At 39.5% G+C, this 27,565-nt stretch overlaps 1 long non-coding RNA gene across 4 annotated transcripts in view; it reads left to right on the top strand.

Moving 5' to 3' along the window:
• Positions 1–4,908: 4,908 nt before the first annotated feature.
• The window catches only part of LOC114232929 (uncharacterized), a 404,337-nt gene continuing 381,680 nt past the window's right edge, over positions 4,909–27,565 (top strand). For all 4 annotated transcript variants that reach the window (XR_003619045.2, XR_008556359.1, XR_008556360.1 and 1 more), the window contains exons 1-2: positions 4,909–5,170; positions 23,190–23,307. This is a non-coding gene — a long non-coding RNA (uncharacterized LOC114232929). The remainder of the gene's footprint in view (positions 5,171–23,189; positions 23,308–27,565) is intronic.

The following is a 27,565-nucleotide window of genomic DNA, read 5'->3' on the forward strand; positions in this document are numbered from 1 at the left end:
GCACGATTTTGTGCACCGGGCCTCTAATTATAAATAAAAAGAAAGAGGGTAAGTTGGTTTTTTTTGAAAAGGCTATTAAAAGACTATGTGCCTCAAAATGAAATCAGTTTCAGTTATCATTGGTTCACTATAAAAAAGCAGTTATTTTGCTCTTTGTGTATGTGGGGGGGGTCTCAATTATTAGGTTGAAGGAATGCAAAGTACATTTTTCAAATCATCAACTATAAAAATTTATATGTGACATGTTTTACATTGACACAACCCACATTTCAGTTTAAGTCATTGTTTTCTTATTCCTTAATTACTTCTATTCCTTCCCATAGTTTTTATAATTAAAAAAACAAACACCTGCTACAAACACACATACACACACAGAGTTCTGTGTCAAATAGATTTTCAAGTGCAAAGATAAAGAGAATAGGAAAGACATTTGTTAGAAAATTTCCATTAGTTCTTCAGTTGCATTTCATTAGCATTACCACGAGCCCTTCTGAGTTCTGGCCCTGTAGAATGGCTCTTACATTGTGAATCAGTCTCCTCCAATGTTTTGCTCTCATTTTATGTATTTTGTAATGAACATTAAATGGATTAAGTACAATGGAGTTTATTAGTTTGGAGAGGAATTTTTAATTTACTTCTCTCAGGAAATAAAAACAACTGGGCGTGGTTTTCTACATGACTCAGGAACTGTTGTGGTGTCATAGTCTGGGATTCTGTAACAGAATGAAACAGATGTCCCTGGTCAGCTCTATCGGAGCACTGTCTTCCAGGGATCTGCCTGTACCAGCAACTTGCCTTGCCCTCTTCAAGAGTTGCTACTGTTGCCCTAACTGGTTTAACTCAGTGGACAGAATGTCGGCCTGCTGGCCAAAGGGTCACGGGTTTGATTCTAGTCAAGGGCATTTACCTCAGTTGCATGCTCCTCCCCGATATTTCTATTTCTCTCTCTCTCTCTCTCTTCCATTCTCTCTAAAAGTCAATGAAAAATATCCTTGGATGAGGATTAAAAAAAAAAAGAGTTGCTACTGTAAAGGAATGGCACATGAATTAAATTAAGTTGGTGTGCTGTCAATCTCAAGGACTTGGGAGGTAATTAGAACATTTGCCGCTTCAGATGTGGTTGTCAAGAATTTTGTACGTTTACTTTTTATCATATCAGATATATTAGGCTTAAATCCATAGCAGTATTTTTAATGGATTTAACCATTAGGACCAAAGCCTTATTTAAGGGGGTGGGTTTCTGGCTAGAGTGTAATGTCTAAGCCAATTCACTCATAATCTGTCACAGGAAAGTGAAAAGTTCATCATATTCAACTTGAACCTTTTTAGCTAATCCCTGGAGTGAGTCTTTTCACTTAGGCTCAACATTAAAGCTTAAACAAGCATCCACTGACATAAATTTTAAACTTAATTCTACTTAGAGAATGTTCTTGTGAGCAGCTGACAAGAAACACGGGGAGTGTACCCTGTAGCTGCTACTCCCTGCCTGCTCAGTCTTCAACAGGGGAAACTCATCTGACAGAGAGAGTTGTCTGTTTCTTTTCAAAATCAATTTCCCTCAGTGTCTTCCCATCCTTATATTTATAATTACATCTGGTTCATTAAAACATGGAAATCAATAGAGGATGTGCTGTTTTTCTCAGGGGGGAAAGGCAGCCCAGTGCGATGTGCAAATGCCGGTCTGTCTCCACTCTCACCTCGCAGTGAGGCACTCGGAGTCAACACCTCGTCTGCAGTACTCAGCTTCTCCACCTATAATTTGGCCTCCAGCCCTAGAATTTACGACTCCTGGAATGAAAAAAAAAAATCTCTGGAGTTATGATCTATGAAGGAAAGTATAAGATATAGTTTATGTTGGGGACACAGAGCAAGCGGGCATTTTAGAAGATGCTTCTATGTTTTGCTAATTTCAAATATTGTTTTCCATTGAAATCTGAACAAGCCGTCTTCTAATTCAATCACTGTTTGGCCACAGTTTATTGAATAAGTCACACCATTATCAGCAGATTATCTGATGGTTGTTGGAATGAATTGATGAATGGCATATGTCAGAGTTCCCACCACTGCTGCCCTCTCTCACCTTCCGAGCTCAGAAGGAAGATTGAGCTGGTCTGAGGATTTTCTCCTTCCACCAATCCTGAGATAGATGGTTGAGAGAGACAGAGACAGAGGAAGACAGAGGAATTCCCCTTCCCCTCAATTATAGGCAGCTAGAAACTGTGTCACAAAATGCCTATCATTCATACTATTCTGAGTCCTTACAGCTGTGAGGACAGATCTCAGCAATTTTCAACTTAAAATTAGACATGCTGGGGGAGGGCAGGCCTAAGGTAACATTTTTATCCCACCTTCACTGCCCTGCGACCCAGGCTGAACATGATCCAAGAAACACTAGTTCATCACATTTATAACACAGCTGTGCATAAACTGGGCCAAAGCTTCATACATCCAGTTCTGGCCTCTCTCTTTGGAGGTCTCATGTTCTTATATCCTAACCTCCGGTACCACCCCTTTCTCCCCTGAGCATCTCCACAATAGCAGGACTGTGTCTTTCACATGGAAAGTTCAGTGCTTTTGTCCTGGAACATGGCTTTGTTGTTTTGTTAAGAGCTGGATATATACAGTGACATAGCTTTCCTGGATTGTATTGGACATTAAGGTGGACTCTCTCACAGACACGTTACCCAAGACAGACTCTTATATAGACAAGAGAGCAGGAGAATATTTTAACTATGTTCCAAAATGTATAGCAAAACCCTGGCTTCAAGTCAAGAACAGCAGGGGCTGAGGGGGGTGGGTGGATGTTAGAAGGAGGTTAAGGCTCCCTCAGCCTTTATAACATAGACCAGATTTGAATCCATATGGCATTGTAGCAATAGTCATTATGGTTTCAATTCTCTAGCCATTTGTGAGTTTAACAGGGAAGGAGTGTTTCTTTTGCTGGGTGGGGCCTTCCTGTTTTCTGAACCTTGGGGCTAGTATTGCCTATCAAATAGTTGAAAAAGTGTAAATGTTTAGTTTTTGCTCCATTTCCATCAGTGTTGAAGCTATCCAAAATCTATTCAGCTTTTAAGAAACACCTTGAACATTTATTGCTGAGGTTGATTAGTGATGATGAACTCCTTTAAGCTTCTGTTTGTCTGATAAACTTTTTATCTCATTTTCAATTCTGAATGATATCTTTGCTGGATACAGTATTCTTAGTTGGATTTTTTTTTCTTTCATCACTTTGAATAGTTGAAAAATCTGCTAACAGTGTTATGGGGGTGGGGTCCCTGTATGTAATGAGTTATTTGTCTCTTGATGCTCTTAAGATTCTCTCCTTGTCTTTAACTTTTAGCATTTTAATTATAACATGTCTTGGTGTGGGTCTCTTTAGGTTTATCTTATTTTGAACTCTGGGCTTTCTGGTTATAGATGTCTGTTTCTTTCTAGGGAAAGTTTTCAGACACTATTTCTTCAAATAAGTTTTCTTTCCTTTTCTGTCTTCTGTGAATGTTAACTTGCTTGATGTTGTCCTTTAAGCTATATTCACTTTTTTAAAAATTCACTTTTCCTTTTGCTGCTCTGATTGGAAAAATTCTTCTGCCTTGTCTTTGAGTTCACTGATTTTTTATTCTGCTGCATCTATTCCACTGCTAAACTCTAGTATATTTTTCAGTGCTTTGTATTTTTTAATGCTATGACTTCTGTTTGTAACTTTCTTATATTTTCCATGTCCTTGTATGTAAACAGAAGCCTGCCTCTCTGGCTACAGCTATGGTGATGAACTAATAGCCTTCTTCCTCAGAAAGATTGATTTCTTAGGTCTCATGCCCCTTGCTGTGCCCTAGAAGTAGTAGCTATTTAAGAACTATTTTTCTGTTGGTTACAGCCCTGTGGGACCTGCACATATGAGCCCAGCCTGTTAGTCTCAAAGCCAGACAATGTACAGGTGTTTCCTGACAGCAACCACAAAATTCAAGGCACCAGATCAGGGTACAGGCTTCTTTCTGTAAAACAGCAGAGTGTGGGGTGAGGCAGAGGGAGAGGGCAAAGATTGCATCCCCAGGCTCCATTCCCTGAGAGCACCTTCATAGGCTCCTATAAGTGTGCCAAACCAGAAGCCTGTTCCTCAGGCCATAGCTCCTGGACAGGCCCTGGCTGGGTACTGCAGTTGGTTAGAGCACTGTGCCAATACCAAAGTTGTGGGTTTGAGATCTTATACAAGAATCAGGCAATGAATGCATAAATAAGTGGGACAACAAATTGATATCTCTCTTCCTCTCCCTCTCTCTCTCTCTCTCTCTCTCTCTCTCTCTCTCTCTCTCTCTCTCTCATCCTCTTCCACTCTCTCAAATCAATCAACTAAAAAAAAAGCTTCTAGACAAGCAAATAGGCCTCTTTCTTGTAAAGACTGAAGGTGTGTTTCAGTCCGCTGTCTGTGCAGTGCCCCCGGGGTGGGGGGGGGTGGGGTGGTCTTCCAAGAACTGTCTCTCTGATTGAGATAGTCCTTTGAGACCAAGGAACACAAGCCCACCTGTCCTCAAGAGCCAGGTGTGTGCAGAAGCGCCTCTCTGGAAGATCACGGCATTTCCGAGTGTGCTGAAGGGAAGCATGAGGATGCCACACTGGTTAGAGCTAGAGGGTTAATGCAAAGATGGCACCTGGTGAAAATTAAAAAAAAAAAAAAAAACAAAGGGGAAAAGGAAATGAAATAAAAAGGGGTGGGGGGGGAATAAGATGGCACCTGCCAGTGTTAGCAAGGCAGAGAGAGAGCAGGAAGATGGTCCACCAGCCTTACCCCCAGAGTGTATCCCAGCAGGGACCAGCTCCGCAAACCAATGCTTTAAAATTAGCATGTGAGAGTCCCTTGCACACGGGCAGGTGAGAGTGTGCGCGGCCCCTTTAAGAAACTGTTCCGTCCAGCACAGCCTCATGGGTCTCGCGGGCGCCATGTTGGTCCTCAAAGCCAACCTAAGGGCTCATCTCTCAGGTGCCAGTCTTAACAGCCGGGGTGCCGATGTGGGGCACGGACTCCCTTTTCTTCAGAGAGAAGCCCAGGTTTTGAGTTTTCTCGGGGTTGTGAGTCTGGGGGCGCTGAGGAGGTTGTGTCTCGGGCTCTCGCACCTGCTTCCATGGGACTTCCTTCTCCTTGGCTCTGCATGCAAACAGGCCCGGAAATACTGAGGTAAGATATTAAAAGACTGTCATGATGTCCCGGATGTCCTTTCTCTGTTCTTGTCACGCCTGCGGGTATTTTAGTGATTGGCTATGGAAAGGAAACAAATTGCATGCTTCCTTGTTATTTGAAGGGAGAGAGAGAGATTGAGAGAGAGAGAGAGAGAGAGAGAGAGAGAGAGAGAGAGAGAGTAAAAGGGAGCCAGCATCCGGGCTCAGAATCGGAACCCAGAGAACAATGTAGCAAACATCAACATTAGCCGGCAGACAACCCTCATTCCTGCTTAGGTACTGCACAGCCTCTGTGTTTTCAGGTGAGCGGGAGGGCCACAGAGGGAAGAGGCCATTCCCAGGTGAGGGGTGATGGTGGGAAACCTCCTTAAGGCCGCCGGTGTGACTTTCTGATGAAGGGGAGACACGCGCGCAGATTTATATCAGCACCTGGCGTCACTTTAATCTCCCGTGCTTTGATCCATCTATGCCACCTGTAGGAAACCATCTTGTTCCCGGAGGACTCTCCCCCAGTCCCCCTCTGCCCTTCCCTTTCTCTCCTTTACTCCCTCTCTCCCCCTCCCTCCCTCCTGCCCTCACTCCCTTTTTGTATCCATGTGATCATGATTTTAATTTCACAGTGTACTTCAAAGTAACCAACCACAAATTATCGGGGCAGTAATCATAGCAATGCTGTTTAGAATATAGCTAAACTAACTAGTTCTGAAAGCTTTTTCTTAAAAAAAAAAAAAAAAAAGTCCTCAGGAAGCTTCATTGCCTGCTGATTTTTCACACTTGCTTGTTAAAGGTCTCCAGGTGAGAAAGGAAAGGGGGAATTGGTGGGACTTTTTAAAATCGAATACATTGACTTTAAAAAGAATTTATTTCAACCTGCCAAGCTTCTAAGAAAAATGGGGTCGCCTTTTGAGGTAGGCAACAAATGATATTATTTCCCTAGCGTTGCTTCTGAGAATCACATTACTCCCCAGCAACTCTCCAGGTATTCATGCAGCTGTGAGGTGTAATTCCATAGCAGTTTAGACACGCCATTGTAATTTATAGTAACAAGAATTAATATTCATTTACTCTGAAGTGTTGATGAGAAAAATGTATGTGGAAGCTTCGCGTGGTACTGTATTCTTTAAGGAAAAAAGAAAGCCTTACATACAGTACCATTTTCCCTGGTTACTCATATATATTTTTTTCCTTTATTCATAATGAAAATTTACTAAATTGTCATTTTCTAGCAAATAATCTGAGGTTACCTAAAGCTAAGGACACATTAACAAATGATGAGATATTGGCGACTTGGTAAAAGTCCCTCAATCGATCACATCAGTCAAATGATTAAGAAGAAGCAAAACAGATTAGCTGGAAGGTTTCCAGGACATATTGGATCGCACTGACTTTTGGTCCATTATAGTCTCCTTTTGGTGCCTGCAGCGTTACATTCAGTAGCCAGGGCCTGTAGAGCTCCTCCGTATGCATGCCTACCCCTTATGCATTGACTGACAGCATGTTTATGACTTGATTTGGCCAATGGATTGTGAGAAGTGACAATATGCCTTTTCTTTTTCCCTCTGTCATGAGTTCATCAGTCCCAGATTGGGGCTGTTCAATCAACATGGGTCACTGAATAAATAAGAGAAGTAGCAGAGGTTTTCCAGATAGGCCAACCCACTGTAGATATGGACTGAGAGCAAGCAAAACCAGATGACATGGACAGTTTTTCATTACTGCAGCTTAATTTGTATAAAATAAATGATACATACTATTTCAAAGAGGTGAAAATTCCTCCCACCTAGAAAAAAGGAGATGATTTAGGTTGCAATCATGTTCAGCTTATAACACGAAGGCCATAGATGTTTTCAAAATTAGCTGCCAGTGAAATCTTAATATTTCCAAGACTACAAAACCTTCCTTTTGGCCATGTGCAATTTTTTTTCTTTATTTCAACCAAAATATAAAAGGAATATAATTAATTGATAGTTGTGATGTTATCTGTGGTAGGATATTAGATGTAAGTAAGAATTCGAAATTAGACTTTTGTGTTAACAATGGAATTCACAAAGAGATTTCAGTTATTTGCATGATCAAAGAGCTGAATTCAGGGACAATTTAATTTGCCTTTTAGACAAGAAGGATAGTGATTAAAAACTGTAGGAAGGCAAAATAAAATCATGAAGAGCCTCAAAAAGGAAAAAGCTTTATGTTATTCTGGATGTAAAATGCTGGGTGTGTCTTTTAAGATAAATTTGTACCTTAACATGAAATATTTTAAGGAAATTCCACAGGTTGTTTTTACCAAATAATGGAGACTTCTACTAATTCTTTATTTAGTTGAAAAAGTTATGAAAGTAGAGCTATTCCATTGAATTCCAATAGGGATGTCTTTTCAGATAAGTTACCCACACACACCCAAGGTTATTACATTACCCAGTTTGGCAGCCTGGATGCAAATTTGCTGATCAGTTTTCAAGGAATAAATAGTAAACTAATATCTGATACTATGTTCAGATATATAGGCCCTGATTCTTAGACGTTTCTGCAGAGTGAAGGGAAATATATTGCTGTGTTCGAGAAACCAGCATGGGAGATATGTTTCCACTGCAACAGTCAAAACCTGTGCTTGCCACTGGGCTATCCCTCAGGTTTCTCGCTCTCTCTCTCTCTTAACTAAGTGCTTGCTGTTTTCCAAGGAAATCAAACAAATATAGATCATATTTCTACTGATAAATTATACAGTAGTAGTCTTTCACAGACAGGGACTTTAAATAAGAATAATTTTCTACCCTCTTTCCCCAAACAATGCTACAATATCACTGCAACCTGGATACTTGGTGTACTCATACAGCTCTAAAGAATAGGAACTTAGTGCCTTGCATTTCTGCATAGCTGCAACAATTCTATATAATAAAGAGGTAATATGCAAATTGACCCTCATGCCCTCTCGTCACAAGATGGCCACCCCCACATTGTCACAAGATGGCCGCCACAAGATGGCCACCCCACATCATCACAAGATGGCTGCCCCCACATTATCACAAGATGGCTGGCAGGGGAGGGCAGTTGGGAGCGACCAGGCCTGCAGGGGAGGGCAGTTGGGGGTGATCAGGCCAGCAGGGGAGCAGTTAGGTGTCAATCATCCTGGCAGGGGAGCAGTTAGGGCAGTCAGGCAGCCAGATAGGCAAGTGGTTAGGAGCCAGCAGTCCTGGATTGTGAGAGGGTGTCCGACTGCCGGTTTAGGCCCAATCCCCCAGGGGAGCAGTTAGGGGCAGTCGGACATCCCCAAGGGGTCCCAGATTGGAGAAGATGCTGAGGGACACCTGCCCCAGTGCATGAATTTCATGTACCGGGCCTCTAGTTGGAATATATTTTCTTATACTTAACTATTTCTTGTTTTACACATTGATGCTAGTTTTATCCCTGGAGTCATAGTGAATAAGTTTGATTCCTCTTCCACACAAAAAAGCTGAAATATTTAATGCCATCTAACATGCCTTCATCTTCATCATCAGGGACTCATGCTCCCAAACAAGTCTTCCATTTTCTAAACAAATAAGTCATCATTCCTGTAGTATTTCTTATTTGAAAGGGTTTATAATCTACTTGCTATTTTGACATTCTTTCTAGAATACACTAAGGTTTTTTATTTTTCTTAAAACAGTAGTCTAATTATCTATATAAAACCCTAATACGTAAATAGGTCAAACAGCGGAAAAACCAAACTGAACAACCAGTCATTATGACATGCGCTGACCACCAGGGGGCTCGCGTGGAACATGGTGGGCATTGGCCGAGGTGGGATGGTGGAGCAGGTGAGCGGGGGCGCCAGACCAAGGCGGGGCACAGGTCACTGTCATCAGGGCGAGCCTCTGGTGGTTATTGAAAATTCTTTACTCCCACACACTGTGGTCTTGCCCGGCACTTGAACCTGCTGCCGGCGCTGGCCTCACTCGCACCCTCTGCTGGTACCAGAGCCTCCACTCGCACCCGCTACCAGCACTCAGCACCACCCCCAATCGCTCGGCGCCATCAGTGGGTGTAAGAGGCGGTTGCCGGCCCTGATTGCCCCTCAGGGCTTCTCCACCTCCTCCTGCTCCTGAGGGGAGATTGGGACCCACAGCTGCCTCTCACACCTGCTGCTGGCGCTGGCCTCACTCGCACCCTCTGCTGGCACCAGAGCCGCCACTCGCACCCACTACCAACACCCAGCACCAGCCCCAATCGCTCGGCGCTGTCAGTGGGTGCAAGAGGCGGCTGCCGGCCCGGATTGCCCCTCAGGGCTTCTCCACCTCCCCCGGCTCCTGAGGGGAGATTGGGACCCACAGCCGCCTCTCACACCTGCTGCCAGTGCTGGCTCCGCTCACACCTGCAGCCGGTCCTGATTACTCAGCACTGTCAGTGGGTGCGAGCAGCAGCTACCAGCTCCGATTGCCCCTGAGGGCTTCTCCATCTCTGCCACTCACACCCACTGACAGCACCGGCCCTGCATGAACCCACTGCTGGTGCCAGCCCCAATCACTCTGTACTGTCAGAGGGTGCAAGCAGGGCCAATGCTTTCAGCTCATGGGAGCGGCGGCAGCAGGAGCGGGGCTGCTGGCAGACAGGATGGGACCCCCTGCAGGAGGCGCCCGGCAGGGGCATGGGGGGTGGGCTGAGACTCACTCCTGTGTCCACCGCAGCCTTGCGGCCCACAGTTCCTTTCAAGGTGCATGAATTCGTGCACTGGCCCCCTAGTCTATATATATAAAAGCCTAAGTGATTGTTCAACCTTTCCACCATTCAACAGGTAGCTATGATGTGCACTGACCACCAGGGGCAGATGCTCAATGCACAGGCATGGAAACATGGAACAGACTGATGAATCTCAGAGGGAAGTGGGGAGGGGAGGTGGGAAGAGATTAACCAAAGATCTTATATGCATACTAGAGGCCTGGTGCACAGATGTGTGCACCAGTGGGGTCCCTTGGCCTGGCCTGCAGGAATTGGGCCGAAACTGGCAGTCTGACATCCCTTGAGGGGTCCCAGGTTGTGAGAGGGCGCAGGCCAGGCCGAGGGATCCCACTGGTGCATGAATCCATGCACCTGGCCTCTAGTAGTTTAATAGGAGTCTACTGGCTCCCAGTACTGAGTCCAATTATCTGAAAAATCTAGAGAAAAGTAAGAGCCTACCCTTCTAATTTTAGGCATTTCACCAATGGATTATATGAGTAACGATATCCCATTATTGACCAGTTAGTGCTATTTATTAAGGAAATTCTTTAAATTACATTTATGTATGTGGTTCTAAAATTTTCTCCATTCTAGGGTAGAGCTTTGGGAATATTTTGGACATAAGTTTCAAATCCTAATTGAATAACATTAAACTTTACCTTGCTATCATGGTTGAAGAAATCAAAAGAGATTGATAGATAGCAATAATTCCTACAGGTCATTTGAAGATAAACCTTAGGTATTAGGTTCTTTAATGGTATCCACCTGCCCCTATTGTGGAGGGGAAAGCATTGAGAGCTGTTATCACAGAAGGACTCTTCATCCTTCTTTAAATCCCTTGTACCCAATATAAGCAAAGCTCTGTTCACGTTTATCTGTTTACTCCCCTCCCATGAAATAAATATTGTAAATGACTGCTAAATCATCTTGTCAAGCCTCTTGTTAAGGCAAGGAACTCCCACCAATAGCAAACCGCTACTCCACAAAGATAAAGATGAGATTTTAACACTACTCCTTACCATCTTATTTCCTACAGAAATGTGTAGACAGTGATTGTGATTTTGTAAACATGACAGTCCCTTCAAATGTGAGCTGAATTAATTGATTTATGAGGAACAAAATAGCTATGTGGGCTGGACTAAATTGGCTTATTAAGGATTTGGCTGCATTAATTGCTTGCATAATAGTAGGAAGAAGAACAAAGGGAGGAGGGGAGAAGGGAAGGTGTCTGCCAGAGGGACCCTCCACTAGTCAGCCCGTAGTGAAGGAGAATAACCTACACTTTGGTGTGCCACCTGTCTCATCCTGTGTGTGCAGATATTTGAGCACAAACACAGAAGAAATGAGGCTCACCTTTCTTATAAGAAACTAGGTTCTCTGAGATGAAAAGAACCTGGGCTCTGAGCTGAGGGAAGCAGGAAGATCATGGGGTGAGTAGGAAGTGTATAAGAGCAAATTCAGACTTTCCCCAGACTATGAGATAATGGAGAAGCCATGTTAAAGGTAGGCTACTCATGGTTAAGAGCATAGGTTTTGGAGCCAAAGACAGTTGGGTTCAAGTTCTGGTTCTGCCCTTTTCTGTGTGTTTTAAGCAACTTATTTAATTTTCAGGAACTTTAGTTTCATTAGATGAGGATTATAACAATGACTAATCACAGGACTTTTTTGAGATGTATATAAGATAATATGTGAAGGTAGTTTAGTGCCTGGTATATAGTATGCACCCAATAGTTGAAATGTTTTCCAAAAAAAAAAAAAAAAAATGCTTCCATAATTTTCAGGAGAATGAGTCTATATATCCCACTTCAGAATATCTTCTATATCCAAAGTTCTATCAGTTTCTATCTTAGAGATAAAAGGGATCTTAGAAAGCATCAATTTAAACATTTTTCTATTACATATGGGAAAATCAAGGTCTAGACCAAAGTTTAAGTGCCTTGTTCAAAGTCCCTCTAAAGCAGCGGTCGCCAACCTTTTGGACCTCAGGGACCACCAGTGAACCACTGGTTGGTGACTGCTGCTCTAAAGGAATTCTTAACAGGAGAAGGTGAATCTTAAATTTTTGTTAATTAAATAATTATATTTTAAAAATATTTGCATGTACTGTGTACTGAAACTTTTATCTACAGAGCTCTGCAAGCATCAGTCAATTAAGGAGCAAATCACCATTGCACTGTAGATAAATATTAATTCTCATTACTTATTTAATAGGTATTAAGCAGCCACAAATATAAATTCAAAATATAAAAAAATTACCCTTGCTTCATGAAGTTTGCTCATAGATCTTTCTAGTTAACTTTGCCTTCTTCCCCTACCTACTGTACCAGTATTTATCTCTATATAAATGAGCCTTTGTGTCATCAGGGTTGATAGCCCTTGCTAGTAATGATCACCTGTTGTGCATATTTGACTGCTGGTGCAAGACTGCAAATGGGAAAAAAGACCCTCTGGCCTTGCATTTAAACGTGGGTCTACACTGCTCACCTGTAATTATTGGGCCTGGTTATAGCTCTGTAAATAGTCAATAGAGTAACATTTGCATATACTTCATCCTCTTCAGGACTTCCGTGTCCACTTAGGAAACTTCACTTCCTGGTGCGTATCATGTCCATTATGCTAATACCACATTTAAAAATAACCTATGGGGATATTATTTGAGTGATGGTGGCCAGTTGCTCTCTCTCTCTTGAGAGGAAGATTTATGGAAAGCCATCTGGCGATGGCGAAAAGGATTCTAGACAAAACCAGGCAAAAATCTTGACTGTAGAGGACCAAAAAGTTGTAGCAACTTTGTACCCAGAATGATGAAAGTAGCTCCATTTGCATATTTTGTTCACTATTTTGTACTCAGCCTGTTGAGAGGTAGAGGGTGGATCTTGTTCCCTGGAGGTTTCCTTGAGCACAGTGATTACATGGCATCTATATATATAAAAGCCTAAGTGACCCTTATGACTGAATGACTGAAACGGCTGGTCAACCAGTTGCTATGACGCACACTTACCACCAGGGGGCAGGTGCTCAATGCAGGAGCTGCCCCCTGGTGGTCAGTGTTCCCACAGCCAACCTCCCCCAGCTGGCCAACCTCCTGAGGCCCCTCCCCCCGGCCGGCCGACCCCCCCCACACCCCCCCATAGGTCCAAATCGGGGGGCCAGCTGGCCAACCTCCCAGGGTCCCTCCCCCTGGCCCCTGGCTGCCCAGCAACCTGATAAGCCTCGATCGCCAGCCAGGCCGAGGGACCCCACCCGTGCATGAATTTGTGCACCGGGCCTCTAGTATTATAATATCCTAGGAGATCCTGTAAAAATCAAACTATGTCTTGAAAAGAATTTTCTTACCTCTGCTTGCACGGAAGACAAATATGTCAACCACATTCTTCCTGGATATGCCCCTTCCTTTTCTGAAGAAAAAGAACATGAACATAAATGGTACTTTTCCCCCAAAGAAAAAAGGCCTTTCTGTAAACTAAGCAGAGGAGAAAAGAAGGTACTTATTATGTTAGATCTCTCAACCAGGAGAGATACAAAATGAAGGCCTTGGCCCTGTTAGGGCTATTGTAGAAATCTAACAGACACAGGGCTGGCAACCTTGCCCCATGAGCTCCTGCTGTCTGGGGCATTGCGGGAGAAATTACAACAGAGAATGAAGGCTGGGTTGGATTCAGGGATTATAGTGGGTTAGAAATAAGCCAGTGTTTATGTTGCCTCCGAAGAGCTTAATAGCTGTAGAACTTGAATTTTTGTGTTTGTTTAAAAAATGCCAGGGAACAACATTTTTTTCATTTTTCTTTTGCAGTAACTGTTGGTTGCTTCAAATCCCTCCATGAATTTATTATGGAAAACTGGGACAGATTTTTCTCCTCATTAGCCAAGTGCATGCCTGCTGAGGTTTTATGTTAGAAAATAAAAAAAATTTTAAAGGACATGTACAGTAGAAACTTAAGCCACCAAGCACAAAATCATGTAATCCAGAAATGCATGCCAGTACCTACTTTTTGGCCAAACTCTCTTCTACCTTCCATTAATTTATAAAACCTGATAAGCCAAACAATATATTTTATAATATTTTAATGGGTTCAGCTTTAGAGCATTTACCTTTCTGTGGAATGGAAATGAATTCATTTCACAAAAAAGACTTTATGCCCAGCTGGTGTGACTCAGTGGATTGAGCGTCATCCCATGCACCAAGAGGTCGCCCAGGTTGCAGGCGGCAGACAATCAATGTTTCTCATCATTGATGTTTCTATTTCTCTTTCACTCTTACTTACTCTCTAAAAATCAATAAAGAAAATTTTTAAAAAGTGAACTTTATTAGGTATTTATATGAATTTTTATTTTTGTAATCTTGTTTAGAATTTGATGCTCAGAATATAGTTTTGAAAAAATATATTGAATATTCTATTTGCCTGCTTATGTTAACAAAAAGGGGAAAAATCTCTTATTCTATAAAGCATGTTGAAAATACCCAGAAAGACTTCTAGTCCCTTACATGTTCTTATTTTGAAAGCCAGCTTTTTGGTACCACATATTAGTAAAGAAGCTCTCTTAAAACCATGCATCGGTAAGATTAGGTAAATTGTTTAGCTTTCCATCCATTCAGACTCACTAAAAGAGGTATTGTTGCATTGTAGAAAGTGCATGCAGTTTGGAGTTGGACTGAGGTTCAAGTCTTGTTTTGGTGTTTATATAATCTTGAGTTCCTAATCTATTAAGTATATATTCCGAGGTCTACCTCATAAGGTTGTGGTGAGTATTAAGTCAAGTAACTGGTACAGAGTTCAAACTCACTCCTGGTACCTAATGGGCCATTAATCAATAGTAATCATGGCTAATATTTTCAAAGATTTGCTCTAAGGATCTATTCTGAAACCTATGCATACTTCTATCTGCACAAACTCAGCCCTGCAATATGATGGAGAATGACTCATTAAAATATTCAGGAGTCCTTTGAAAAGATTTTCAATAATGGATGTTTAGAAGTCACATATCTAAAAGGTGGTTTGTTTGTTTGTTTTTTCTATATTGGTTCCTCTAACTAATGAATACAAGCTTTTGTATTATAAGACACATGTATTCTAGCCAAATATTTCAGAAAAGCAACATTGTAATAGTTCTTATTTTTCAACTCCATGATGTTTTAATTTTTCTGGTTCTTGGACAAGTTCATATAGTATTAACCACAAATAATAGTTCATGGAATTTTCATCTCTCCAGAGGAGGAGTAAACTTGTAATTGCTCTGTGCTCTACAACCCATATGGTTAAAAAAAATCCTTCCTAGCCCCAGCCAGTTTGGCTTAGTGGATAGAGCATCAGCCTATGAACTGAAGGGTCCCAGGTTCAATTCCGGTCAAGGGCACATGCCCCAGTAGGGGGCAGGAGGCAGCCAATCAATGATTCTCTCTCATCATTGATGTTTCTGTTTCTCTGTCCCTCTCCCATCCTCTCTGATATCAATAAAAAATATATTTTATTCCCACTAGCAGTGCAGGAGGGTTCCTTTTTCTCCACATCCTCACCAGCACTTGTCGTTTGTTGATTTGTTGATAGCCATTCTGACAGGTGTGAGATGGTATCTCATTGTTGTTTTGGTTTGCATCTCTCAGATAGTTAGTGACTTTGAGCATGTTTTCATATGTCTCTGGGCCTTCTGTATGTCCTCTTTTGAAAAGTGTCTATTTAGACCCTTTGCCCATTTTTTTATTGGATCATTTATCTTCCTCTTGTTAAATTGTATGAGTTCTCTGTAAATTTTGGAGATTAAACCCTTATCAGAAATATCATTGGCAGATATGTTCTACCATGCAGTGCTGGTGCGGCCATTGTGGAAGACAGTATGGAGTTTCCTCAAAAAGTTAAAAATGGAACTCCCATTTGACCCAGTAATCCCACTTCTAGGACTATATCCCAAGAAACCAGAAACACCGATCAGAAAGGATATATGCACCCCTATGTTCATAGCAGTACAATTTACAATAGCTAAGATTTGGAAACAGCCTGAGTGCCCATCAGCAGATGAGCGGATTAAAAACCTGTGGTAAATCTACACAATGGAATACTATAAAAAAGAAGGAACATTTACCATTTGCAACAGCATGGATGGAACTGGAGAGCATTTTGCTAAGCGAAATAAGCCAGTCAGAGAAAGATAAATATCACATGATCTCATTCATATGTGGGACATAATGATCAACATAATTTGATGAACAAGAATAGATCCAGAGACAAATGGTGGGGGGTGGGGTGTTAGAGAGCAGCCAAAGAGCCAAAAGACTTGTATGCATGCATATTAGCATAATCAATGGACACAGACACTGGGGCAGTGCGGGCTTTCTCGGGGTGGGAATGGCTGCGGGGGTGTCTATTGGGGGAAAAGGAGACATATGTAAAACTTTAAGACAATGAAAATATATATATATATTCCTTCCTAGAAGGCTATTTTATCAATGCAGACATATGGGAATCACAGTTGTCCTCCCACCTTAAAGAATGACTGGAATTTGACAGAAATATAAGTTTATCAGAAGATTTTACCCTTTGAGGCAAGAAGTTGCTGTCATTTAATTTTTTTAAAATACTTTAACCTTAATGTTAGCTGTACATTTCACATGACTCTTAGCATTTCTAATGCTCCTCTTCAGAACAATAGGTGGATTGTTAATGAGATTACAGTGTGACCTTTTTTTTTTAAAGCACCATATATTCTGAGCATCCCAAAGACTTACCCCTCTAGAAACCATGATCTTTCTGCTAGAAGTAAGCTCTATGTAGGCAGGATCTTTGTTTTATTTTCTGGTGTGTCTCATGTACCTGTAACAGCAGTTTCTAGCACATCATAGGTATTCAAAAATTACTCATTGAATGGATTACTAAATCATCATTTAGCTCAGGATGCAACTTTATATTGTGTATAAATTATCAATAGTATATTAAGGGAAGGCAACAGCCCTTGCTTTATTTATCTCTCTGTTCTTAAAATTTTCCTGCTATTGCACTTGAAAATAACAGAAAGGAGATCTGTTTGGTGTGGTCACACAGCCTTCCAGCTCACTGTGGAACTCATGCTCTGCCCATTCCCATCATCATCCTGGGACCTAACCAACAATTTTAGTTTATTTTTCAAACTACAGATTCTCTTACCAAACATACAGTAGGTCTATTAAAGCATAACAAAAGGTTGAAAAGCAAATTTGAATTTCCAAAAGCACCAAATATGAATTGAACTTTAAAAGCTTTATTTTTTATGCTTCATCCTCTTTAAATTTCACAAATTAATTTCAACATTTGCTGTAAACCAGGTATATAGCATACATTGTGCTAGACACAAATGAGCTCATATAATCTTAGGTGGAAATTTTTCTGATCGTCTAACAATAGGCAATTCTCAGATCTCCTTGGTGTTTAGTTACAGAGTTTGATGTTTTCTTATTATGTGTGTGTATATTAGTAAACTTATGTATATGCATAATATATATGTGGTTATTTCCTCCAATTCTGATATCTAAGAACAGCTGATTTTCATGTTTCTTTTTAAATATATTTTATTGATTTTTACAAAGAGGAAGGGAGAGGGATAGAGAGTTAGAAACATCAATGAGAGAGAAACATCGATGAGCTGCCTCCTGCACACCCCTACTGGGGATGTGCCCGCAACCAAGGTACATGCCCTTGATCGGAATCGAACCTGGGTCCCTTCAGTCTGCAGGCCGACGCTCTATCCACTGAGCCAAACAAGTTAGGGCTCATGTTTCTTTTAATAAGAGTCATAAAGGTCCCCAAATTGGAGGGCTTCGGATATTGAAATGTAGTGGTAGAGTGAAAACAAGACAAAACAAAAACCCCAACAACCAAGAAGCCATTTCACCAGCAACTTTAAAGTCTTAATCTTTAGGGTATTTTTTTTCTCCTTGGTGTTCAAGACATTTGTATTCTCCTCACAGACTCACATAATTTTCAGTACTCATCTTCTGTACTACCAAAGAGAAGTGTTGGGAGTCCAGAATCATTAGGCAAACTACACAGCTGCTGTCATATCCCTTGCTCTATAATTTCCCTGATTGATATATTTGTGCTCAGAATGGGTAATCCATCATTGAAAAAGGTTAATATAAAGTGCTCACAATGGCAATTTTCTCTGTACTTGGGTTAATTCTATCTTCTCTCACTCTCCCTTATTTTGTCATGTTCTTCAGGATTGGGCTAACTTACCCTCTCTAAAAAGCACAGTTGGAAATATTTGGCTGTTGCATATCAAATGAAATATGGTTGTAGTGGAAACAAAGGACATTTAGACATAAAGATGACTGGGACAGACACAAAGACAAATTTCTAATGAATTGGGACTAAGAACAGTAGAATAGAATGAGAGGTTTTTGTGGGTTTTTTTTTTTTTTTTCAGATTGACCATGAATTACGTCAAGAATTTAGAATGCTATCTAGCCTCTTTCTGTTCTTTCAATGTGAAAATCTCAGTTCCTCTTGTATTCATTAATAAATCAGCACACTTTTGTGAAGTGCCTCTCGTGTCAGGAACTGTGGAATATACTGGGGACAAAGAAAAAGGTAAATAGGATACGTTTCTACCTTTGAAGAAGTCAGATTAGTGGGAGGAATACAGGGGTTGGCAGACGTAGGTTTACAGTTGTAGATATGCAAAACAGTTTTTTCTCATATTATTATTAATTATTGTATTATTTTCCATATGAACAACTGTAAACCTACATTTAATCACAATATAATTTTATAAAAGCAATGGTATTATAGTCAACTACAGGGACATTGCACCAGAAGTAATGAAATCTGCCCAGAGAAGTCAGGGAAATTACCAGAAAAGAGGTGGTATTGAAATTGACTTTACAAAGAAGGGAGTATGATAATGCCAGTAGAAATTACTGGTGCCAGGCTGCTGAGATAAAACAGTTAGAATGTTAGTTTTGGGGGAATGGACAGGAACAATGATGGGAAGATGGAATAAAGCAGTATTGCATTGCTGAGGCGTTTTGACTTAGATGCAAAATCAAAGGTTGTGGAGCAGGGACCAATTTTAACTTTTCCAGGAATAGCTTTAATACTGGAAGGAGAAGAAAAGAGGGAAGGAATGAGGAACGGCTGGGAAGAAGAAGTGTTAGGAGGGATTCTTTTTCTTTTTTTCCAATGTTGCCATTCATTTAATGAAGCATTCTCCAATGTTACTATCAATTTCAGTCACAGAGTCTTCTTGTAGAACAGAGCAGGATTGTCAATTTAATGCCCAAGCCTGTCATGGAAGAATGAGTTGTCTCCTCTAAAATTAAAATCTCAAGGTAATATGTATGTCCATTAAGAACCATTTACGGATATTAGTCAATTCTTCTAAGATAACAGCCTCTGGAAGGAGCATTGCACAGATCCTGTTTCTGCTGCCTCATGGCTCCCTCAGGTAGTATCTGATATTCACCAGGATGATCTGCAAATTATTTTCAGATACTTCCCAAACTTTCTCAACGACCTCAAGAGACCTGTTGCAGGGCAGGTTTAAGCATTCTCCTCCATTTGCTCTGTCCTCTCTCCCTCTCTTCTTTCCTGTGACTTTTCTGTCCTTTTCTCATGGATTCTGGAGTTTCTCCAGCTTTCTGGTTTGTATTCCTTTGGGATCTGTTGACTGTGCTGAGCAGTAAGGCTTGAATATACACAGCATCGATTGGGGAAAAATGTTCTTCCTTTTATTGTTTCTTTATATTTGTAGGCCAAAGAATGCAGTAGTCAAGGTTTCACTAGAGAGTTCTGATAAGTGACTAACCATTACTCATAAAAACAAAATGTTCCATGTAGTGGTTTGTGTGTGTGTGTGTGTGTGTGTGTGTTTCAAATTTGCCCATCCATAACTGTTATAAGACTTTTTTGTAATTTCCCTGGGAATGATTGCATGCTCTGAAGAAGGGTATTTCTACCTACAAAGTTTGCTCAAATGTCTGCTTCATTATTCTGGACTTCTAAGAAGGGCACACAATGTGTGACCTCTCTCTCTCCTTCTGGAAAAAGGGAGAAGGTGCTTGGTCCCCTTCACCATGTTCCTGAGAACAATCCTGAAATAAACAAACTGCTAAATGATGCAGCCATTTTGTTGATGAGAATTTTCTATATTGACCTCCCAGTGTCACAACATATTATTTATTGTCCTATTTATTTGTTTCTGTTTATTTTTTCTAATTTAAACATCACAATCCTGTTTGCTGGAGAAGCGGTGTTTTAGTAAAAATCTGTATAATGTAATCACACAAATTCACAACTTCCCTTTTTTAAATTATTAGTTTTATTATCAACAAAATTATACATGAACATAAAAATGAAAATCAAACAGTTCTTTCAAGCTTACAATGAGAAAACAGTAGTTCCCTCCCCTAAACTTTCCAAAGAAGCACCATATCAGCTCAGTGATCTCAGAAATAAATGAGAGAAATATCTTTTACTTAAGTCATAATAAGTATTCTTAGGCTTAGTGTTTTCATGGTATAATCTTTTTCTGCTCTTTTCATTTTAACCTACCTGCATCTTCATAGTTAAAGTTAATTTCTTATAAAAAGCAAATAGCTGGGTCCTGTCTTTACAATCAGTCTATCATTTGACTTTAAATTGAAATTAAAAAGGTAGAAAAAATATAGCTGCTGTGGCTATAATAATATCAGATAAAGTAAACTTCAAGAGTTTTGTCAGAGTATTACTGGAGACCAAAAAGGAATATTTCATAATGATAACAGAGCAATCCTCCAGAAAGAGGTCATGATAATAAGTGTATATGCCTTAAAAGCAAAGCTTTGAAACACATAGAGTGAAATTTGTTAGAACTAAACAAACAAATCAGAAAAATAATTGGCTTTTTTTTTGTTGTTGTTAATCCTCACCTGAGGATATTTTTCCCATAGATTTTTTTAAAGAGAGAGTGGAAGGGAGGGAGGGAGGGAGAGAGAGAGAGAGAACATTGATGTGAGAGAGACACATCGATTGGTTGCCTCCTGCATGTGCCCTGACTGGGGCTGGAATTGAACCTGCAATGGGGGTATGTGCCCTTGACCACCTGGAATCAAACCCATGACTCTTTGGTGGGTGAATTGATGCTCTAACCATTGAACATACTGGCCAGTGCCATAATTGGCTTTTCAATACCCCTCTCTCAAAAATTAATAGAACACACAAAAATCAGTAAATATTTAATATTGGAATATTATCATGCAAGTTGATACAATTCTTCTTAAATGTGCATGTAATATTCACCAGAATAGACCATATGCTGGCCAAAAAGCAAATCTCAATACATTTCAAATAATTAAACTCATGCACACAATGATATCTAACCACAACTAAACATCAATAAAGTAAGATAGGTATATTTCTTTCTACTTAAAATTAAATTACTACTAAATAATGCAGAGGTCAAAGTATTTTAAGGGAAATAACAACACATTTTAACTGAGTAATAGTGGAATTGAAACTTACCAAATTTGTGAGACACAGCTAGAATGTTTCCTAGAAAGAATTTTACAGTTTTAATATTATATTAGAAAAGAAAATTATATAATCAGTTATTTTAAGTTCTCACTTTAAGATGTGGTTTTAAAAAGGGGAAAAGGAGAAGAGATTAGTGGTTGCCAAAGGTTAAGGAGGGAAGGGGGAACAGAAGGATGTGGACGTGGTCTATAAAAGAGCACAGTGAGGGATCATTGTGGTGATGGAGATATTTTGTATCTTGATTTTATCAATGTCAAAATCCTTGTGATATTGTAGTATAATTTTGCAAGTTGTTACTATTGAGGGAAATTGTGTACAGATACATGGACTTTCGGCATTATTTCTTAAAACTGCACATGAATCTATAGACATCTCAAAATAAAAGTTTAATTAAAAATATAATATTCAATATGTTTTTGACTTAGGTATGATTGTACATGTGTTTTGAATTTTGGGAACAAAATATATGCCTCCCCCAAAAAAGCAGTAAGTCATACTATAAAGTCTGTCTTGATGCTTTTCTGTTTAACTAAGAAAAATAGTACATATTCAGAAATAAATGCATAAAACATAAATATACAGTTAAATATTGTAAAGTGAATACCCAGATACTACCACCTAGTTTAAGAATTAGACCATTGCCAATACCCCAGAAACTATAGGTATCCACTCTTTGGATTACTGTTGCATTGTCTTCTCTAGTGATGATCACCTCCTTGACTTTTATGACATACATTTTTTTTTTCCTCATACATTTCTCATCTGCTATGCATCACTAAAGAAAATATTTTTATTTAGACTATTTTGAATTTTATAAGAATAGAGCCATATATACATTTATAACTTGGGGTTTGTTAATGTGGGGTCAATGTTATATATTTAAGGTTTAGCTACATTATTTTGTATACTATACATTTATCTTTAATTTCATTGCTGATAGTATTCTACCTTATTAAAAAGACCAAATTTTAATTCATTCTGTTGCTGATGAACATTTAAGTTGTCTTTCATTTGGGGCTAATGCAAATAATGTTGCTGTGAATATTCTTGCACATACTTTTAACAAGTATGTATGCCTTTCTATTATGTGTGTAAACATTTCTTTTTTTTAATATATTTTATTGATTTTTTTACAGAGAGGAAGGGAGAGGGATAGAGAGCTAGAAACATCGATGAGAGAGAAACATCTACCAGCTGCCTCTTGCATACCCCCTACCGGGGATGTGCCCGAAACCAATGCACATGCCCTTAACCGGAATCGAACATGGGACCTTTCAGTCCACAGACCGACGCTCTATCCACTGAGCCAAACCGGTTTCGGCTGTATGTAAACATTTCTATTTACCTGTGGGTAGAAATATTTACTCATAGGTTATTTTTACTTTCAACATTAATAAATAATGTCAAACTAATTTCCAGTATGGTTTCACTTGTTTATACTCCCACCAGTAGTTTATGAGAAAAAGATTGATCCATATCCTTGCCATTGCTTGGTATTATCTGATTTTTTTCTAAACATTACCAATAAAGTAGGCACATAGTATACCATGAAACTTAGATTCAAGAAGAGCAATAAATCATGTATAGATCTCTATGTTGCCTGGATGGTTTGACTATTTCCCATAGAGACCGCCTGATAAGTTAATGTTTATTCAGATATTTCTTAGGGAATTTTTTTGTGTCCTGTTTTTTACTGGGTTCCACCTTAAAATGTTTTATTTATAGTCATTTTAAAGAATGGAAATTTTGTAGTTGAATTGTTTGAAGAAGAAAGACAAATGATTGATGATGGAGACACAGTTCTGATTATTCACGGTTCCTTCCCTCATGCCCATCCTCTAGCTGTGCCTCCAAAGCATGGTATGCTGGACCCAGAGAGGAGCGCTTGTGAGATTGGCCCAAAGCATCCCAAGCACAGTGCATCTTTCTTCCCACAGAAACTGCCTGCACCATAAGTAAGGTAGGGAAGTACTTTAATTTCTAATTCCATCCTTTAGGCTTTTGTATTAGAAAGTCTGGATTCATAGAGGCAATATGAGCTGCTGGCCTGGCAAGTGTTCATAAATACAGATGCTCCTCAATTTATGATGAAGCTACATCCCGATAAAGCCATGGTGAGTTGAAAATATCCTAAGTGGAAATGCATTTTCTAACCTAACCTACTGAACATCATAGTTTATCTTAGCCTGCCTTAAATGTGCTCAGAACATTTACATTAGGCTACAGTTCGGTAATTAACTTGAGTTTCATCTTAGAAGTAATTGCCTTCCTCTTCTTCTCACCAGATGCATGAGACACAGGTAAGTGTTTTGTGGACATCATGAGATGTGAAAATACAATATCCAGAAAACACTGGCAATACAATACACTGTAGAGAATTGGTTGTTCAACCTTATAGTTGAGTGGCTGACTGGGAGCTGTGCTTACTGCCACTGCCCAGCATCAAGAGAGAGTATTGTACTGCATTATCACTAGCCCAGAAAAGACAAAAATTAATAATTCCAAGTACAGTTTCTACTGAACACATGTTGCTTTCGCACCATCATAAAGTTGAAAAAATATAAGTCAAACCAACCTAAGTCTGTACAAGATTTGCCTCAGGTAAACTGCAAGTAGACAACTTGCCTGAAGAGTCTGAGTTAGCCAAACAAAACATACCCCCAGACAAATATAACCCCTACCATAGAGCTATCAAGAATGAAAATATATTTTGCTAGTCTGAAATTTTCTACTGTTGATCTCACGTTCCATTGGCCCGTAGTGCATAAAACAGCAGCTTTTGACACAAAACATAATAAGTGCTGAGAAAAGGGTTACTTCCCATGATACTGATAGTGATCAAACTGTCGATGGATAGTTATACCTAAGAATGAAATCTCTCTTAGTGATGAATATTTCTCGGTTTCATGTTTATGTGTATTATATTCATCACATACTTTGATAACTTGGGGAATTTCAAGGAAGAAATATGTCATAGATATACTGCCATCAAAGGTTATCACACACAAAAAAACAATTAAAAAGAAGCATTATGTTAACAGTAATAATTGAGTTATACAGTGCCTATATTTTCTCTGCAATTTCTATCATTAATACTTAGCTCTAAAGCTATTAATGACTAACAATAATACTGATATCCTTTCTTCCTGAAACCATCAAATATAAATTTAAATTATTTAAAATGTGTAAAAAATTATTCCATCAGTCTTAACTTTGAACTGATTCATTTATTTTCTACATCATGTCTACTCCATAACTTGTTGCTCGCATCTTCAGCCACTCAACTGCATTGGAGATGTTTATGCCTCCTCAGGATCAGAAAGAAAACAGCAGATTTCCTTTTAGCTTTTGAGGCAAACCTGAGTTTGTGCAGGTTATACAGTACCAAACTATTCTTTAACTCAATAACAAAAACATTAATAAAATTGATCTTTGGTCAACTTCATTTTTCAATTAAAAACATCAAGATGTTTAAATAACATACAAATACATCTTAGAAATGAGAAGATATAAAACTTCTACCTAATGGCAAGAAATTGCATGGGGAAGCAGCATCATGACACCTACCCAGCCTAATTTTTGGAGGTTACCCAGGCTTGACTCAGTTTTATTGCTTGTTTCACTTCTGTGGATAATTTAGTAATCCTTTAATTGTCCTGTGTTGTTTTTGTTGTTTTTTTCTCTACAGTTTCCCTTTAAAATAATTTTGTGATGTCCATGTATATCAAAAGTTGTCTGAACATATATACATAATATTCTAAGATACATAAAAATGATGATGACATATTTCAGCTTGTTATTTTTTTAGAAGTGAGAATGTTTTTCTAAGTTAGAATACAAATGATGGAGTTTTTATATAAAAAGTGTCTAAATGTGTTTTTTTAATGAGGCATTTCTGTATTTCCCATGGCAATTTGAGATAATCACTGTGTACAATCTTCTAAAACAATTTTCCACATTTATTTTTAATTAAACTTGAGTAGGCTGCAGAATCCCTCATTTTACCTTCAAATGAATGCTATTGAATTCAGCTCTCCCACTCCTCCCTCCCCAACTGCTCCCCTATCCATCACCCCCAACATTACGTGAACAACATTCTCATTGGTTTTTAAATATGGATGTGTGGACAGTTTATCTACAGTACAGGAAAAGTTATAAATCTTTGCTTCTGGAGTTGTGATAGTGATATTTTAAGGATTGTCCTTGAGTAGAATATAGCATGTGACTTTTGCCTCCCTTTAAATCAGAATTGTAAATATTCTAGAGAAATCAGTCACATTTACTGTGACATTCTAGTTGTCATCATATTTATTAATCAAATATGAAACATAAGTATAATTTTTGTTGAATGGACTCTATATTATTTTCTGTCTGTTTTTTTTTTATCCAAACGGGGGGAGAGAGGGCAGAAAGCTCATTTGATCATTGTTATGTAAAAGGGAAGATCAAGGGGAAATTTTGATATTAATCATTCTTATGCATCATAGCTTTTCAGTGAAGTGGAAGTAAAAGCTCATTTTACAGGTGAAATATATGGTATAGAGAATATTTGAAGTTGATGTCAACAGTTTGAAGCACAAAGTCTGAGGAGATAAAATTTCATCATATGCCATCCTTGTGGTCTATGTGGCTGCAGTTGGAAAACTCCTATTTCTCTCCTAGTAATTACTGCCCCCAAGTAGCACAGCCCTCTGAGACTAAATTCTATGATTTTCCTATGGTTCAGGAAAAAACTGGAGGCAGAAACATAGCCCCAGAGTTCACAGCCCATCGCATAACCCAGAGAACCTCACTGGCTCTCTCCATGGCTTGCAAAACAAGAAGAAACAGATCAACCTTTGTCTCACAGGTAATTGACATAATTACCTGTGAGGGCAAAGAATTGATGTGACTGACCAGGAGCCGCCCTTTGTGCTCTAGGACACAAATTGAAACAATTAATCTGATTTTTCTACATAAGAATAAGGGGACCACTTTGTACTCAGAAAGGCTTTTTATCCAAAACCCTCCAAGTGCACTACTCCAAGGGAATGGCTCATAATTACTTCCTTATTGCCACTCATGTCCAGAGAAGATTTGAATCATGATCAAAGGGAAGGCAGGTTGGTAATTAATCCATATCAACTATCATCCAACAGATTCATGATGTAAAATATTACCTGAACTTTTAAAACAAATAACTGTAATTTCCATTTAATTGATTTTTGACCTTGAACTACATTTTTAAATTGTTATTTTAATTGAAGTGAAAGCAAAACTGAGCTGTCAGGTGATTATGAACCAGCAAAGAGGGCACTGCAGGGAAGAAGAGACTTGATTTAAGCAGATGAACATTTATCCACTTTCACTATTGCTTTAATAATATGTTTCCTTCTAACAAAATGTCTGTAATTAGTCTAATAAAGCATAAGTCTTCATAGAGTAGAGCTAAAATAGACCATATAGTCACCCGATCTAAACCTTAACTCTGACAGATGAAAAGACCAAGACTCAGTTTTGTACAGTGTGCTCAAAATTGCATCATTAAAAAGTGACAGAAATAGTAGTGAAAGTAAGTTCTGCTACTGTATAAACGTTAACCCCCCCCCCCCCTCCGCAAATTAGAAGTCATTTGTTCAAGCTTAAGTTGGGTGGTGGAAGGGCCAAAACTAAAGCTTGGGTCACTTCCAGGCTGTCCCAGATATATTCTGAACTTGCGGCAAGAGTAAGTATGGAAGCTACAGGTCATCTAAAGACTTAAACATCATTAACCAAGCCCACAAATTGTTAAATGAAATATGCTCTATACTTCTCCTTCAACAAGCATACCTCACCTTCACCTGAAAGATCAGGTTTGAATGAAATTCTTAGTTGTAAATTCCTCAGAGCACATGACAACCAGCCCTTGGCATCCAGCCCCCTGTCTGCAGCCCACCACCATTTTTCATCCCTGCCTCCATCCCACATCATATAGGCCTCACAGACAGACATACTTGTGGACAACCCAGTCTGCATGTTCAGGCACGTCTGAGACCCATTTATACTCCCTAGACACTCTTGGCCAACTCTAAGGCCTAGGGGAGCAATGACAAAGATCGTCTGCCTTTCGGCTCTAATGGCCTGCTCAGTCCACAAGAGCCAGCTCATAACAGGTGCTCTGAATATTTCAGAATCCCAGCTAACCTGAATGTGGTCTAGTGGTGGTGGTGAGTGGAGTGGGTGCTGCCTATGGCTGGGAA

Source organism: Eptesicus fuscus, chromosome 6 (genome assembly GCF_027574615.1).
Source record: "Eptesicus fuscus isolate TK198812 chromosome 6, DD_ASM_mEF_20220401, whole genome shotgun sequence".
NCBI lineage: Eukaryota > Metazoa > Chordata > Mammalia > Chiroptera > Vespertilionidae > Eptesicus > Eptesicus fuscus.